This window comes from Myxine glutinosa, chromosome 1, assembly GCF_964187855.1.
Source record: "Myxine glutinosa chromosome 1, kmMyxGlut1.1, whole genome shotgun sequence".
Classification (NCBI taxonomy): domain Eukaryota; kingdom Metazoa; phylum Chordata; class Myxini; order Myxiniformes; family Myxinidae; genus Myxine; species Myxine glutinosa.
In genome coordinates, this window is record NC_136261.1 from 415,865,683 (window position 1) to 415,877,985 (window position 12,303).

The 12,303-nt window shown below is 41.6% G+C and overlaps 1 protein-coding gene across 3 annotated transcripts in view; it reads right to left on the reverse strand.

The window, feature by feature from the left end:
* Positions 1-12,303, reverse strand: part of LOC137417942 (E3 ubiquitin/ISG15 ligase TRIM25-like) — a 78,235-nt gene that overhangs the window by 52,525 nt on the left and 13,407 nt on the right. The window contains exons 1-2 of one of the 3 annotated variants that reach the window (XM_078770570.1): positions 10,442-10,597; positions 1,052-1,161 (exon numbers count right to left, since the gene is read on the reverse strand). The exons of the other annotated variants lie outside the window; for them this stretch is intronic. The gene's annotated coding sequence lies outside the window, so the exon portion shown is untranslated. Of the gene's footprint in view, positions 1-1,051; positions 1,162-10,441; positions 10,598-12,303 lie in introns of those variants that run through there. 3 annotated transcript variants of the gene reach the window in all.

A 12,303-nucleotide genomic window follows, 5' to 3' on the forward strand; every position in this document is an offset into this window, starting at 1 on the left:
ATTGTTATTGTTTAATAAATGACAAAAGACAGTGTCACTCCATAACACCGTTTTTGAATGTTAATTACTTGACAATGGTCCAACTTACAGGAACTCCATTAATATCTCTGTAAAGTGCAACCCTTCCTTTACAATATGATATATAGAGAGTAGGTACTAGTGGCTTTATCACTATGCTAGAGAAATCAAAGTTCACAAAAATGACTCAAAGTGTCACTCCGTAACGTCATGGAATTGCCCAGATACGTATACTACGTTTGTTCAAAATCCCATCACTGGCTCAAAGTTGGTGCAGCAACATAATTTTTACTTCACATGACATCTGACCTTTGACCTATTAGCCCCCAAAATCTAATCAGTTAATGTCTACATCATTATACATACTTGTACAAAATTTGATTTAAATCCCTTCAGCTATTCTCAAGTTATCACATTTTTACCTGACACGACCTCTGACCTTTGACCTATTGATGCCGTAATCCAATCAGTTCATGTTTGCATCATTATACATACCTGTACCAAGTTTGACATAGATCCCTTCAGCTGTTCTTAAGTTATCGCGGCAATTAAATAATTGTAACTTAACATGACCTCTGATCTTTGACCTCTTGACCACAAAATAAAATCAGTTTATCTTTGCATCGTACTATAATTATATGAAGTTTGGTGAAAATCCCATGAGTGGTTGACAAGTTAGCCTGGTAGTATAATTCTTACGTGACCAGACATCTGACATTTGACCTTTCAACTCTTGACCCCAAAATATAATCAGTTGATCTTTACATCATTATACATATCTGTAGCAAGTTTGAATTTGATCCCTTCAGCAGTTCTCAAGTGATAAACCTATCACAGACTTTGACCTTTTGACCCCCAAAATCAAATGAGTTCATCTTTACATCATAACACATACTTGTACCAACATTGGTCAGAATCCCATCACTGGTTCACAAGTTATCACGGTAACATAATTTTACCTAACATGACCTCTGGCCTTTGACCTCGTTACCCCCAAAATATAATCAGTTCATCTTTACCTTATTATACATACCTGCACAAACTTTGACCGTTACCCCTTCAGCCGTTCTCAAGTTATCGAGGTAATAAAAACCTATCACGGACAGATGGATGGACAGCTGGACGGACAGCCAGACGGACAACCTGAAAACATAATGCCAGACGGACAAGACAAGACTTCGTCGACGGAGGCATAAAAATGGACAAAGCACAGGGACAAAGAGCAGAGTTGTCCTGATCTACATCGTTTATACTCCTTTCCTATATTCACAACACAAGGGCACAAATCAGACTCATCACGAGGAAGGGGAGATAAAGAAAAAGAAGATAGAGCAGTCGCTAAGGTGAGGGGTAAAGAGGAGGCCTACTTCGTTGGGATGGGTGGGGAGGAGGTGCAGGTCTGGTGCAAGAAAGAAAATGGAAAGAGGTGCGTATCTGGAGGGTCCCTCTAAAAAGAACGGTTGGTAACTTTGTCTTGGGCTTTTCCGTGTTGAGCTTATTGGGCATCCAGAGTGGATGTTTGAAGAGAGTAAGATTTGGTGTATGAGGTGATAATTAATCGACCTGCCCTTCCATATTGGAATGGGCCCGGTATGGTGTCTGGATTGCTCGCTTGCCCAGAGCTCCATCCTGCCAACTCCATTCCACAGCTCTCCCGCTCCAACAACCCCAACCCGCCTTTCCCAGTATCAGTCAGGAGGTTTTCAGCCAGGAATATTAAATTAAACTAAAGTAGTACACCGACTATGACATCACACTGACGTCATGTACATTCATTGGTTTATTATTGAGCCTAATATAGTTGCTGTATGTTGTAATATGGTTGTTGTATGTTGTAATATGGTTGCTGCATGTTGTAATATGGTTGCTGCATGTTGTAATATGGTTGCTGCATGTTGTAATATGGTTGCTGCATGTTGTAATATGGTTGCTGCATGTTGTAATATGGTTGTTGCATGTTGTATTATGGTTGTTGTATGTTGTGATATTGTTATTGTATGTTGTAATACGGTTAGTGTATGTTGTAATATGGTTGTTGTATGTTGTAATATGGTTGCTGTATGTTGTGATATTGTTATTGTATGTTGTAAAACAGTTACTGTATGTTGAATTATGGTTGTTGTATGTTGTAATATTGTTATTGTATGTTGTAATATGGTTACTGTATGCTGTAATATGGTTACTGTATGCTGTAATATGGTTGTTGCATGTTGTAATATGGTTTCTGTATGTTGTAATATGGTTGCTGCATGTTGTAATATGGTTGCTGTATGTTGTAATATGGTTGCTGCATGTTGTAATATGGTTGCTGCATGTTGTAATATGGTTGCTGCATGTTGTAATATGGTTGCTGCATGTTGTAATATGGTTGCTGCATGTTGTAATATGGTTGCTGCATGTTGTAATATGGTTGCTGCATGTTGTAATATGGTTGTTGCATGTTGTAATATGGTTGTTGCATGTTGTAATATGGCTGTTGTATGTTGTAATATGGTTGTTGTATGTTGTAAGATGGTTGTTGTATGTTGTAATATGGTTGCTGCATGTTGTAATATGGTTGCTGCATGTTGTAATATGGTTGCTGCATGTTGTAATATGGTTGCTGCATGTTGTAATGTGGTTGCTGTATGTTGTAATGTGGTTGCTGTATGTTGTAATATGGTTGCTGCATGTTGTAATATGGTTGCTGCATGTTGTACTATGGTTGTTGTATGTTGTAATATGGTTGTTGTATGTTGTAATATGGTTGTTGTATGTTGTATTATGGTTGTTGTTTGTTGTAATATAGTTGTGGTATGTTGTAATATGGTTGATACATGTTGCAATATGGTTGCTGCACATTGTAATATGGTTGTTGTATGTAGTAATCGTGTTGCTGCATGTTCTAATGTGGTCGCTGTATGTTGTAATATTGTTGCTGCATGTTGTAATATTGTTGCTGCATGTTGTAATATGGTTGCTGTATGTTGTAATATGGATGCTGCATGTTGTACTATGGTTGCTGCATGTTGAAATATGGTTGCTGCATGTTGTACTATGGTTGCTGCATGTTGAAATATGGTTGCTGCATGTTGTAATATGGTTGCTGTATGTTGTAATATGGTTGCTGCATGTTGTAATATGGTTTCTGTATGTTGTAATATGGTTGCTGCATGTTGTAATATGGTTGCTGTATGTTGTAATATGGTTGCTGCATGTTGTAATATGGTTGCTGCATGTTGTAATATGGTTGCTGCATGTTGTAATATGGTTGCTGCATGTTGTAATATGGTTGCTGCATGTTGTAATATGGTTGCGGCATGTTGTAATATGGATGCTGCATGTTGTAATATGGTTGCTGCATGTTGTAATATGGTTGCTGTATGTTGTAATATGGTTGCTGTATGTTGTAATATGGATGCTGCATGTTGTAATATGGTTGCTGCATGTTGTAATATGGTTGCTGCATGTTGTAATATTGTTGCTGCATGTTGTAATATGGTTGCTGCATGTTGTAATATGGTTGCTGTATGTTGTAATATGGTTGCTGTATGTTGTAATATGGATGCTGCATGTTGTACTATGGTTGCTGCATGTTGAAATATGGTTGCTGCATGTTGTAATATGGTTGCTGCATGTTGTAATATGGTTGCTGCATGTTGTAATATGGTTGCTGTATGTTGTAATATGGTTGCTGCATGTTGTAATATGGTTGCTGCATGTTGTAATATGGTTGCTGCATGTTGTAATACTAGGGCATTGCCCGTACTATATCTATATCTAAAATTATATCCCCCCCCCCTCTATTTACATGAAATGGTTTGGTCCAAAGCGAACGGCTTGCGAGTACGGTGACAATCCCCCCCCCTCTATTTACATGCAATGGTTTGGTCCAAAGCGAACGGCTTCCGGAGTTTGGTAAAGAAATCGCCATCGCGTGCACAAACGCGCAGGAAAGCGAATGAATCGCAAATTCGGTTTTATTAGTTTTAAAACATAGTTTAGCGCCAACATAGTTTGCAAACGTGAAATAAATGAATACGCTGTCAAATGTGCCATCCGAGGCAGAGTGTGTCCTCCACGTTCGGCACACGCGATCGTTCGCTGCTCTCTGATTGGTTGAATCGTTTTTTGGACATAGCTCGGTAAGTAATTGTCCGATTAATATGAAACCTTGAAAAGGCACATCCTCGGGTCCCCAGCAATATACCTGGCAAGTTAAAAGTATATCGGACCCGTGGTTGTCGAGAAACAGCGGTCACAGACAAACAAACGTACAGACGTACAGACGTACAGACAGAGATTACTGGAATTATAGATAGATGGTTGCTGCATGTTGTAATATGGTTGCTGCATGTTGTAATATGGTTGCTGCATGTTGTAATATGGTTGCTGCATGTTGTAATATGGTTGCTACATGTTGTAATATGGTTGCTGCATGTTGTAATATGGTTGCTGCATGTTGTAATATGGTTGCTGCATGTTGTAATATGGTTGCTGCATGTTGTAATATGGTTGCTGCATGTTGTAATATGGTTGCTGTATGTTGTAATATGGTTGCTGCATGTTGTAAGATAGTTGCTGCATGTTGTAATATGGTTGTTGTATGTTGTAATATAGTTGTTGTATGTTGTATTATGGTTGTTGTATGTTGTAATATAGTTGTGGTATGTTGTAATATAGTTGTGGTACGTTGTAATATGGTTGATACATGTTGCAATATGGTTGCTGCACATTGTAATATGGTTGTTGTATGTAGTAGTCGTGTTGCTGCATGTTCTAATGTGTTCGTTGTATGTTGTAATATAGTTGTTGTATGTTGTAATATAGTTGCTGTAATACGTTTGTGCCCTAGTCGTGCTGTTAAATAACATCAGGTGGGTTGATTCAGCCTGTCATCCTTCTGATGTCGGCAAAATAAGAACCAGGTTAGTATAAACAGGGGGCACTGCATCAGCGGCACAGCCACACTCCCAGCAATGATGCAAACATCCGCCATTGGCTGCTTATGGAATATAACAATGTGTGTGTGTGTGTGTGTGTGTGTGTGTGTGTGTGTGTGTGTGTGTGTGTGTGTGTGTGTGTGTGTGTGTGTGTGTGTTTGGCTGCTGCCTCCACAGTTTAAACATGGTTGGGTTTCAAGAGGTGCAACGGAGACCAAGCAGTGTCCACCTCCGTGTGTGCAGGTGCAAGTTTGTATGTGTGTCTGGATGAGTTAGATGGCTTTACCCTCATGTTGGTCGAGGTTAGGGGGTTGGTATGCCCAAGATCACCTTGTCCTCCTGTTGGTGGGGGTTAGGGGGTTGGTATGCCCAAGATCACCTTACCCTCCTGTTCGGGGAGGCATGTTGAAGCTGCAATGTTCTCATTCCAATATGGAATGTTTTCACAAGTTTCTCCTTTCACCACTAATCCTCCCCAGGTAAAGTCTCATTTATTGAACTGCATTATTTATTGTAAATTATTCATTGGATGTAATCGATAACTTTGTATCTATTGTAATCCCGTGTGTTGTGTTGAGTTGGTGAATCCATCATTTGACGGGATTTTCCTTGAGTATTCACATAAGGAACAATCCCCGAGTGTTAACATTCAGAATAATCATTCAGTGTATTAAATGAAATGACAAACTGGACAAGAAGATCATCAGAAGGACCGGGAGCCCGCACCGGGAGACCGGAAGCCCATGGGGGTCAGCCTAGCTGGAAAGTTAACCAATTTTCATGTATATAGCAATGGTCCATGTGCATGTCCATGTAAGGAAATTGACTTTCTGCCGGGCACATTCTGGTGGGTGTGGTCAGAAGGGCCATTAGAAAGGGACCCAAAAATTGAGCTAGATCATCTGTGAGTTAACCCGGTGAAACCTAAGGGAAAACGTTCGGTATAGTCCCAGATATCATGAAAGACCACTGCCAGACATTTTCAGTGGTGGGGTGTGCCTGCCAGATTACATAACCGGAAGCCCAAAATTGAGCTAGATCAGCTCGTGAGTTAACCCGGTAAAACTTACTGGAAAATGTTTGACATAGTCTCAAGTACCAGGAATGGTCACTGTCAGACATTTTCAGTGGTGGGGTGTGTCCGCCAGGCACCCCCGAATGCCCCCACACCCAAAATTGAGCGAGATCAGCTCGTGAGTTACGCTGATGAAACCTCCTGGAAAATGTTCAGCATAACTCCGTGTATCATGAATTTTCAGTGGCGGAGTGTGGCTGCCAGACACCCCAAAATGCCTGCCCTCCATTGAGCCAGATGGAATTCTGAGAAAAAGCCCAATGTATCTCTTGATTCTGTGGCATTGTAATTTACTCACAATTATCAATGTAGCATGTATTTGACCAAGCCTGAACCTAGACAACATTAAGGTGCCAGGCGTGGTATTTTAGATGTATTACATTTTGTGACACTTTTACCAGTATATGTGTCAGTTTTAAAATAGGAATCAAGTAGTCAAGTTCTCTTTGCACTGCAACCCAACTTATTTTATTGAGGATCAGTCATCAACACATCCAAGAAGATATTCGACGCAGTCTGAGGTAAGTTTTGTTACTTAAATTGCTCCCCATAGATATCATGCTGCCACCTATTATCTCATTAATCAAGCTTTAAAACTTTAAAGATTTAAGAGAAGTCTCTCCTTTGTAACTATACTCAAAATCAGTGTGTTTATGATGATGCAAAGCGGTACATGTACATTTACATCCCTTTGAATCCATCAGGTACGGGTACGTTACCAGAATAGCACCGAGGCCTAATCACAAACTGCATAGGATTCACCTAACCCTCCCCCTCCTGCTGATGCTGTCCATCCATCATATGGAGGGCCACTTGTCCATTAATTAGGCCTACTTTATCGACTGATATAGATATTTCAATGAACCTTATGCAGCCAAGGTTACTCACACTATATACTACAAGTGGAGCCTATATGCTTAGGTCTACGGTCATTAATTTCAAAGTGAAACAATGAATGTATACTCTTTTCTTGATTGAGGGAAATGAAGGCATATATTTTTCGTGTCTGACTGGACCATTATGATAATTCTTGTACATGTTAATGAACCATTTCCCTCAAGGTAAGCTAATGCCCATACTACGATAAATGTCAATTTTGATTCCTCTCAATTAATATTTCATATTACTGCAGTCATTTCTTTTCATAATGGGTGTTAGCAAAAGTGTGGGTCTGGGGATTTTTTAATACAATGCATTATTCTATTCTTTCAGCTTTGGATTATCGACGTCAGCCAGGAGGATGACTGCAGAAGAGCAAGGTTCGGAAGAATCACCCAGGAGGATGGATCCAGAAGAAACATGTGTGACTGCAGAAGAGCAAGGTTCGGAAGAATCACCCAGGAGCATGGATCCAGAAGAAACATGTGTGACTTCAGAAGAGCAATGATTGGGAGAGTCAGCCCAAGGATCAAATCGTTCATCCACTATTGTCAATCAAGAGGTAAGGGTAATGAAACTTCATTTGCACATTCTAAAGCACTGACAAGATACCACTCACCAAGCCACCAGAGAAATCTCCTCTCAAAATGTCTACTGAGTTAGCATAATTTTGTAACTTCAAGGACAGAGGTGAAATTCGGAATTCCCATAACCAAATGTCAAACGTCATTATGTCTCCACCACAAATTTATGTTTTCGGGTTGTCCGTCCGTCCGAGTCTCGTTATCGTGGTCTTAAGAACCGTTGAAAGGATTTTCGTCAAACTTTTTACATGTATGCACTTGGAAGAAGAGGCAACATGATTAGATTTGGGGTTATTAGATCAAAGGTTACAGGTCAATTTATTTGCACAGAATATCGATTCAAACATTATGCGGTTGCCTAACTGACAGTTATATCCACTTGTGATCATGTGGTCCCTGGACCATGTAATTTTTACTCCACATTAACGGACCCTATTTTCATTCCAGAACAATGACGCTGAGGGTGTTTCAAGCTGCTATATCTGTCACAAGTGCACAGAGAGGAAGGCAAGCTGATAAAGTTCAGTGACAGGACATGGACAACAGTAAAGAATGCTGCTGCCTTGCATAAAAATTTGAAATCTGACAAATACTTTGAGGTCACGCACAAGATTTTGGTAAGCATTGATCACGAATCTACTGTCAGCTATCACCCTTCCTGTCATAAGCATTACACAGCAGTGAAGCATCCGAAAGAACCCCTGCCACCTGATGATGAACCAACTGCCAAAAAGGCTTCGATCCGAACAAGATGCTGCAGTGTCCTTCCCAAGTCTGATCAGCAGGGCCTGTTGAAAGGGACTTGTATTTTCTGTGGCAAAAGCCATATGTACGGACAAAGCAAGACTCAAGATGTCAATGAAGCACGATACAACAAACTGATGCAAATGACTGGCAAAGTTGATCAAGTAATTAAGGCACGAGAAACTAAGAATATGATCATCATTATAAAATTAGAATACCTGACAACATCTCTAATCATGCCTTTCATTGACATTCAGGAGAATCCATTAGCAAACATCAAACGGATCGACTGTTCGCTGCTGCCACCTTCACGTCGGACCCTTGACATGAAGATTCGACGAACGCAGTGTGTAACAGCATTGTGGACACATGCCGTGACAGCATCTCCTGGGGACGGTTTGTCACCAACCGATTATGGATGGTCTGTGAATGACAACATCCTGAAGACAACCTGGTTTGAAGGGCCAGCCATACCAGACAGTTTGTTTGCGAATGGCAGTAACAACGCAGAGGACATGGAGGTCGAAGGTGACAGCGAGTCGGAGTTGTAAGTAGAAAGTATTGATGGATTATTGAGCGATTCAGGTGGCGAAGCATGGAGTGAAGACTCAGAATCAGAGGAGGAAGACGGGGATTACTGATCGGGGACCACTCTACAGAATTTGAATTTGTTTGAATGAATGGCTGACATCTGCTTGTGGTCATTCATGTGGGCTATGCAGTACCGTGTTATGCTGAACATTTTCAGTCACTTTCATCGGGATTGGTAACTCATGAGCTCAGATCTAGTTCTGTATTTTAGAGTTGGGGAGGGGGTTCCAGGTGTCTGGCAGGCATACTCCACCACAGAAAATGTCAAGTGGTCATTCATTATTATTTTTTCTTTCTTTGCCTCATTTGAAGGACTTTATTGTTTCATCATATGATAATCACATTACAAAACATAAATGTGCAGACAAATGAAATAAAATTCTGTGCCGTAGCATGTCAAACAATCTTTCTACCTGGCTTCTGTCATTTCTTTCGTTTGGTTTACTGTTTAAAAAAAAATCAGTTCAGATTTGAACTCATGCAAAAGAGCTCTGGCATGTGTTTTAGTACCACAGCTCATCGTTGTTGCCAAAGATTAAATACATCAGGTTCTATCTGTTTTTTTCTCTCTCTACAATCAATGAGTAGAAGTGTTTTGTTTTCATGTTTAAAACATTGATAGCATCTACTGCAGTTGACATTTCTATAAATTGTTTCCCTGATTAATCCCTACCCGTTTCATAAAGTACGCAATTTATCCAACCATAATCTCGGAATTTTACGAACTCAAAGGGAAATAAATGTTTCGGCAATGTATTACATTTAACAGATAACGTCAGCGTCTTTACAACACCCACGACAAATGACGTGTTACACCTTAGAAATCCCTTCTTTTCCCATGACTTGAAATAAAACATCTGATTTTCAAAAGTTATGATGCTGTTATTCCATTGTATTTTATTCTCAATGTTATTCTCATCAGGTTAAATCACAAGCTGATCTAGTTCAATTTTGGGGGTGGGGGCATTCGGGGGTTTCTGGCAGGCACATCCCACCCCTGAAAATGTCTGGCAGTGGTCATTCGTGATATCTGGGACTATGCCGAACATTTTCCAGTAGGTTTCACCGGGTTAACTCACGAGCTGATCTAGCTCAATTTTGGGCTTCCGGTTATGTAATCTGGCAGGCACACCCCACCACTGAAAATGTCTGGCAGTGGCCATTCATACCCCGGACTACGCCGAACATTTCCCATTAGGTTTCATCAGGTTAACTCACAGAGCTGATCTAGCTCCATTTTGAGGTCCCTTTATAATGGCCCTTTTGACCACACCCACCATAATGTGCCTGGCAGACGTCCATTTCCTTATATGGACATGCACATGGACCATTGCTATATACATGAAAATTGGTTAACTTTCCAGCGAGGCTGACCCCCCTGGGCTCCCGGTAAAATTCGGAATAATCATTCAGGGTATTAAATGAAATGACAAACTGGATAAGAAGATCATCAGAAGGTGCACTCGATCATCACAAACACAGGTAACACAACAGAGCGCCAGGTGTCCCATGACAATGTGCTTGTATCGACAAAAACAGAAAGAGAGATTATAATGAGATTTCATGAGTGAAACATCTGATCCATCACTCAATGGGAGTTTTAATAAAACTAAGTTCGAAAGGTTCACCTGGTATCATCACTACTGGTTCCAGTCTCTGAGCTGTGGATGTGCGATTTTCACCTCTGCCAACTTCCTCAAAGATAAGTCTTCCCCGGTCGTTTTTGTTGTTTGCTTTGGTGTATAACTAGTATAACTAGCATAACTAGTCCCACTCCTCCCTCCAGGTCTGCAAAACAGGTGTTCACCACTGTTACATATTTATGTGAATGTATGTGAATTACCATTCAGGTCTTTGCTTATCCATGTGTAGTAGATTAAGGGTTGTTGTGGTTGGAGGGTCAGGAGCCCTTCTAAAAAAGAGGCCGGAAACGGAAGAGGAAAAGACACGAGGAAGAAAAGCGACGAGGATTCTTGTTCCTTGCCCCGCTCCGACGAAAGGTGGGATCGACCTTGCGCCGCGTGGAAAAGCGGCGTTCCGAAGCCCGTCTGGCGAGAGGAGTTACCGGGACGTGTACCTACCCGGTGGAGACGTCAAGTTGACGTGGGGCCGTGCATCGACCCCGCGTCTGGCACCGTTCGCGGCACCATCTAAAAAGACGCGTACGGGTCGCACGTTGGGGCCTAACACGCGTTGCAAGCGGCGTGGGGCTTTTGGCTTGCTTTACCGTACCCGCTTCGCGTGGCCACGAGGGGCTGCAGCCGGGGTGCCTGGTACGATACCTGCCCGGTGGAAACATGTCCACCCGGGGTTCGTTCAACCGCCCGAGTGTGGCGACGCCGACCATCATCTTGGTCAGGAGGGGCCCAGAGACATTGTGAGGGGCAGAGACCAAAAGGGGGTCATGAGTACCAAAAGGGGACACACATATATAAGATGGCCATCTTAAACCTCTAGGGGATTGATTGATTGTTGAATGTGAATTGTGGATGGTGGATTGCCCGGGGAATAGACCCTTGATTGTATCATTAAAATTGTTTGGTATCATTACCCTTGAAATATATCATTGAACATCAGTTTTCTCTTGGGTGGAATTCATAGGGATTGTGTTGCGAAAGCGCATATATACTACTACTTTCTGGCGAAGTTCCTCTCACGGTCCGGGGGTCACCGAGACCAGGTAGTCACCGAGGGGACCACGTAACAGAATTGGGGGCTCGTCCAAATTACGATTTGCGGATTCGCAATTGGGTCTACGTCCGGGATCTAAAAGTGTATTTGTATAAAATAATAAAATAATATTTTTATTAATTAAAATTTATTAATTAAGTATTAATTGGTGAATTTTTGGGGAAATTGGGGTAAAGTCTTGGGTGAAGGTTAACAGGTGTTAACGATAGTCACCATGGCGGTTATGGCACAGAACTTTGCGGTAACACCGAGTGAGGCACAGTTCCGAGCGTTACTAAAGTCGGACCTCTTGAAATTGGCCAAACATTTTAACTTGGAGGTCCGAACTAATTTGAGGAAGGCAGAGTTGCAGGCCACGTTGATACAATCTATGGTGGGATTAGGAACATGGGACGAGTTAGCCTGGGAGTGGCTACCCGAAGAACCAGAAGATGTTGAGCTCCGGAAACTGGAGTTGCAATTACGGAGTCAGGAACGGATTAAAGAAGAAGAAAGGAAAGCAGAAAAGGAAAGAGCAGAAGAAGAAAGGAAAGCAGAAAAGGAAAGAGCAGAAGAAGAAAGGAAAGCAGAAAAGGAAAGAGCAGAAGAAGAAAGGAAAGCAGAAAAGGAAAGAGCAGAAGAAGAAAGGAAAGCAGAAGAGAGGAGAGAAGAGAAACAAGCAGAGGAAAGGAGAGTGGAACGAGAACTCCAGGAAAGGTTAGAAGGGAGAAAAGCAGAGGAGAGGAGAGCTGCAAGGGACCTCAAAGCAGAGGAGAGAAAAGCGGAAAGGGAATTAAAGGAACGTGACATGGAGCTTCAG